The following is a 6371-nucleotide window of genomic DNA, read 5'->3' on the forward strand; positions in this document are numbered from 1 at the left end:
AGGAACACTTTTACACTGTTGGTGGGAGTGTAAATTAGTTCAACCATTGTGGAAGACAGTGTGGTGCTTCCTCAAGGACCTAGAAATAGAAATTCCATTTGACCAGTAATCCCATTACTGTGTATATATCCAAAGGATTATAATCATTCTATTATACAGATACATGCACACGTAAATTCATTGTGGCGCTGTTTACAATAGCAAAGACCTGGAACCAACCCATATGCCCATTGATGATAGACTGGACAAAGAAAATATGGCACATATACACCATGGAATACTATGCAGCCATAAAAAATGATGAGTTTGTGTCCTTTGTAGGGACATAGATGAATCTGGAAACTATCATTCTTAGCAAACTGACACAAGAACAGAAAATCAAACACTGCATGTTCTCACTCATAGGTGGTGTTGAACAATGAGAACACATGGACACAGGGAGGGGAACATCACACACTGGCTTCTGTGGCAGGGGGGACAAGGGAAGGGACAGTGGGGGGTAGGGAGGTTGGGGAGGGATAACATGAGGAGAAATGTCAGATATAGGTGACAGGGGGATGGAGGCAGCAAACCACATTGCCATGTATGTACCTATGCAACAATCCTGTATGTTGTACACATGTACCCCTGAACCTAAAGTGCAATAAAACTATATATATATATATATGGAGAGAGCGAGAGAGAGAGCGAGAGCGTATATCTGAAGCAGTGGTTTAAGTGGCCACACTTACGAAAGTTATGAAGTTCCATAATTGTCAGTTTTGATTTTTTTCCACTATGCCCTTAAATTAAAGACCTATTTTTTCAGTGACTAAGACTTCCAGAAGCCAAATCTCTTTTCCTAAAGAATGACTTTCCTGAAGGAGAATAGAACTCATTCACAAATTTGAGCCAGTTGTTTCAGAATAGTTTGAAATTGAGACAAATTTGAATAAATGTACAATGTTTGATATGAAAAGTAGATAAATGGATATGAAACTAAGCCATAAATTTTTTACCCAGCTTTATAGACTTGAATGGAGCTAGAGCCGGGCACGGTGGCTCATGCCTGTGATTCCAGCACTTTGGTTGTTGAGGCAGGTGGATCACAAGGTCAGGAGATCAAGACCATCCAGGCTAACATGGTGAAACCTCATCTCTACTAAAAATACAAAAAATTAGCTGGGTGTGCTGGCACATGCCTGTAGTCCCAGCTACCCGGGAGGCTGAGCCGGGAGAATTGCTTGAACCTGAGAGGTGGAGGTTGCAGTGAGCTGAGATTGGGCCATTGCACTCCAGCCTGAGCAACACGGCGAGGCTCCGTCTCAAAAAAAAAAAAAAAAAAAAAAGCTGAAATCGTGTCCTTTTGCAACTCTAGATGTCAAGAGAAGCAAGTTTCTGCTACTGCAATGTTTGCAGACTGTGAACATTTACTACTACAAGGAGGTAAAGTGTTAGTAAGCAGTACTTGTATGAACCACTTTTTATAAATTTTAATGATTAGGTATTTACTTTTTATCAAACATTTTGTTATGAAAATGCTTAAAGTACAGCTAAGTGGGAAGAATTTTACAGTGAACACCAATAAAACCACTTAGATTCTTCCACAAATTTTTCTTTACTTGTTTATCACATATCTAATCTTCTATCCATCCCTTGATGCAGCCGTCAATCCATCTTATTTTTAATGCTAATTATTATAAGTTGCAGACGACAATACATTTCATTCAAAATACTTTAGCATGCAGATTAATGAGTTCAATATTTGTTTATAGTTTATTTTTCTTTCAGTGTAAAATTTACTGTTTGTCAAAATGCATACATGCACCTGTGTAACTGAAACCCCAGTCAAAGTATCGAACATTCCCTTGCTTCCTCCTTTACCTCTATCCTTACCCATATCCCCAGGTAACCACTGTTCGAACTTTTTTTCACCATAGATAAGTTTGCCTATTCTAGAACTTCAATTAAAGGCAATCATGTATTATGTACTCTTTTGTGTATGTTTTCTTTCGCTCAGTCTAATTTTTTTCTTCATCTCTGATTTTCATTCCTTTTTAAGGCTAATATTCTATTGTGTGAATATATCACAGTTTGTTTATCCGTTCTCTGGTTTGTTTTTAGTTTTTAACTATTATGAATAAAACTGCTATGAACAGTCTTATACAAGTCTTCTTCTGTAAATGTATTTTTTATACCTCCCGGGCAGGACTGTAATTTTATGGTCAGACAATAGGTGTATTTTTTAGTTTTATAAGAAAGATACAGAATTTTTCTAAAGTGGTTGCATTATTTTTATGCTCCCATCAATAATGCATGAGACATTCAGATATCCTGCAATTTTTTTTTTTTTAACTTTACTTATTCTGGCAATGTGAGCAGTATCTCATGGCCTTATTTGCATTTCCCAGATGTTTTATTTCTTTTCTTTTTTCCTTTTTTTTTTTTTTGAGACAGAGTCCCACTCTGTTGCCCAGCCTAGAGTGCAGTGGTATGATCTTGGCTCACTGCAACCTCTGCCTTCTAGGTTCAAGCAGTTCTCCTGTCTCAGGCTCCCAAGTTGCTAGAACTACAGGTGCACACTGCCACATCTGGCTAATTCTTTATTTTTATTTTTAGTAGAGATGGGGTTTCACCATATTGGTCAGGCTGGTCTCAAACTCCTGACCTCAGGTGATCTACCAGCCTCGGCTCCTAAAGTGCTAGGATTACAAATGTGAGCCACCGCACCTGGTCTAGATGTTTTATTTCTAATAGCTTTTAGAAAAATACAATTGGAACATAAAGTCCATAATTTAGGTCCAAATAGAAAATAAGTCAATTTAAGATAAAGTTCAATAGAAATACTAGGTAAATAATAGTTGTGATGGTACATGGATATAGCAAAATTTGTTGAAGTGGTCTGTGAATAAGTGAAGTTTGAGAAATACTTTTACAGAGAAGGTAATTTTTCAGAATTCCATGATTTCATGGCTTTCTGTTTTGTTTTGTTTTTGAGACAAGTTCTCACTCTTGTCACCCAGGTTGGAATGCAGTGGTGTGATCATGGCTCACTTCAGCCTTGACTTCCTGGGTTCTAGTGATCCTCCCGCCTCAGCCTCCTGAGTAGCTGGAGACTACAGACACATAACTAATTTTTAAAATTATTTGTAGAGACAAGGTTTCACTACATTGGCCAGGCTGGTTTTATGGCTTCTAAAAAATCAAGTAAAAAAAATCAACATGTAAAAATATTTAAGAAATTTTAATTACCATAATCCACTATAGAGTGCCTGAGCTCTGAGGTTAGGTTTCTAGGTAAGCATAAGGAAAAAAGATTTCCAGCCTCACCACTGCTTTTGAGGCCATGCTTTAAACAGTATAATTGTATAAAACCTAGAAAAGGAAAGAAAACTATATTCCAAAGTGGCAAGGTGGATATTAGTACACATACTGGAGTCAGCCTGCTGGATTTGATCCTGGTCCCACTGCTTACTAGCTATGTGACCCTGGCAAGTTACCTTCCTTCTCTGTGCTTCAGGTTCCTCTGTATAAAATGTGAGTTATAATAGGATCAACTTCGTATGGAATTGTGCGGAGTATATGTGTAAAAACATGTGAACAGCATGTAGTAAGCACGATGTAAGGGGTAGGTTACTATAATTATTGCTACTGTAATCAATCAGCACAAATACATTCAACTGAAAAATGAGGCAGGGGAATAAATACCTCTAGAAAGCAGAAAGATGTGTGCTTTTTGGAACAGGTGTATCTTATTGTCAACCTGGCACTAATTTCCCTTTGATATGGTTTGGATCTGTGTCCCCACTCAAATCTCATGTTGAACTATAATCTCTCATATTGGAGGTGGGGCTTGGTGGGAGGTAATTGGATAATGAGGGTAGATTTCTCACAAATGGTTTAGCACCACCTCCTTGGCGATGTCCTTGTGATAGTGAGTAAATTACTGTGAGAGCTGGCTTTTAATAGTGTGGCACCTGTGTGCTCTCTCCCTACTGCCTCCCTCCATGTTAGACAACTGCTCCCCCTTCAGCTTCCACCATAATTGTAAGCTTCCCGAGGCCTCCTCAGATGCAGATGCCTGTGTTATACTTCCTGTACAGCCTGCAGGACCATGAGCCCATTAAACCTCTTTTCTTTATAAATTACCAGTCTCAGGTATTTCTTTATAACAATGCATGAATGGCATAATCCACCCTTTTTCTAGGATAGTGACTGGCTCTTCCATTGGGCAACAGCCCTTCCCAGTACTCAGTGTGAGGCTGACCTTATTTCTTGGCCATCTGGTCGAGGCCTGACCAATCCACATTTCCCATCGTTCTGTTCACATTGATTGGACACTTCTCTCAGTCAGAATACTACTACTCAATAAAATTTCTGCCGGTGCTATTGAGAAAGTAACTCCCTTTCTTTCTGCTACAGTTGCTGAGCTGATAAAACAGGATGGAGCCTCTGGGAGCCATTTTGGATCCTCTAGGGAGAGCGTGCCTGAATCCCACAGAGCAAAATGCAAAGCTAGAGAAAAAGAGAGGGAGCAAGGGGGGGGGGAGAGAGAGAGAGAGAGAGAGAGAGAGAGAGAAAGATGTCCACTGATATCACTTGACGACTGGCTCCAGCTGTCTTGATCTGACCTTCCCAGCTGTGGACTCATACTTTCCCTTTTTTGCCTAAGCCAATTTGAGTTTCAGTTGCTGTCATTTGTAACTGAGCATTCTGATGAATACACCTTTTATAGTCAAGGGCACATTTTTGCAAGATAATTTCCTTCAGTTAAGTTGGGGGGGCTTTGCTGTGTGTATGTACATGTTTTACTCTGATGAAACTTGTGTGTAGGTGGTTTGTTTATATTACATGGAGAGATTGGTAGAGCCAGGTTTATGAAATACCCCAACAGATCAGGAGGCAGATTGGGAGGAAAATGATGCCAGTCTGTTTACTGTGAAGCAGCCGTGGAAAGCAGGAAGGCACTCATTGTTTCTCAGTGTCATCTGGATTCCATGGTCTGAGTGAGATGGAATGGAGAGGGATGGGGAGTGAGGAGGAGAGTGAGGCAGGATTCTTCTATAGGTTCTTCTGTCTCCCCTACCCGTTTGCAGCACCAAGACGAGAGATCTGCTGCTTTACTTTCCTTCTTCTTTCAGCCCGCCCTTATCAGCTGTTGCAATTGGAACTTCCAGAACCTGTGCCTCCAAGTCTCAATACTCTTTGACAACACCTCTGATAATAATCCTTCCTTATACCCCTGGACTAAGGCTCATATAAACATGATGTAATAATCTGATTTCAATTGGCCCAGCCATCTGGAAAAGGTGCCTTTCAATCATTTGGTTGCACTGAAACTAAGCCTAAGATTACCACATCTATATTTAGTGACTTCCTAATCACAGTATCAATAAATATGGCGTCTTATTGCAAAGCTGGATAATTGCACTTATTCTTGTTAACATCTCATGTGTTTCAAAGAGTAATTACAGATAATGAGAAAGTTTAGGTTCAAAGGATTATGCATATTATCGAATAACAAATGAAGAGTGTTCGAAAGGTGTGATGGGGTTAATCACTGAGGGCTAAAACTGCCTGCTCGTGCATAGCTAAGGAGAAGCGGCATGAGCTTCTCCATGGTGTGCAATCGATGCAACTCTACACCTCCACACCAGCCTAAATTCTGAAACCCTAACCACCAAGAAAACAAAAGAAGTGCTATTAAGAAATGAATGGGTTCATGGAGAGAGAGAGAGAGTGTGTGTGTGGTGGTGGTGGTGGGGGCATAGGGGTGTGTATGTGTGTGTAAAGTCTAATAAAACTAACCTGTGATGTTTAGCAAGAATTTCCCGCGTATGGTCTAGTGTCTCTTAACTTCATTTATTAATGTTTTATATTCGATTCATTCACTCACTGAAAAGATATTGAGACTCCACTTTATGTTGCAGGAATTATACCATGTGCTGGGTATAAAATGAGGCTGCCCTCACAAAACCTATAGTCCATCCGGGAGACAAATGTTAAACTACAGTGGTGATAATCACTGCAGAGCAAAGTTACAGTGTGAGATGCTTTGATCTAATCCAGTCTACAAAGGTCAGGACAGATTTCCCTGAGGACCTGACATTGAAGCTAAGGCCAGAAGGAGAAGTTAGATGAGGAGAAAACAGAGAGCAGCAGAAAATAATAGAAAGCGTGAAGGCCCTGAGATGGGGAGCAGCTGGTTCCGTGTAAACGTGGGAAGAATGTTAGAGACGCTGGAGAAAGGTGAATAAGGCTGGAGAATAAATGTAGCTGGAGATGTGGGCTGCGGCCAGACCAGGTAGACCCTGTTGGCCCAGTACAAGAGGCTGAACTTTATCTCAAAGCTATTAGGGCCACACCACTGACAGGCTGTATGCGAAACTTTA

Source organism: Cebus imitator, unplaced genomic scaffold, assembly GCF_001604975.1.
Source record: "Cebus imitator isolate Cc_AM_T3 unplaced genomic scaffold, Cebus_imitator-1.0 Scaffold17, whole genome shotgun sequence".
Taxonomy (NCBI): Eukaryota; Metazoa; Chordata; class Mammalia; order Primates; family Cebidae; genus Cebus; species Cebus imitator.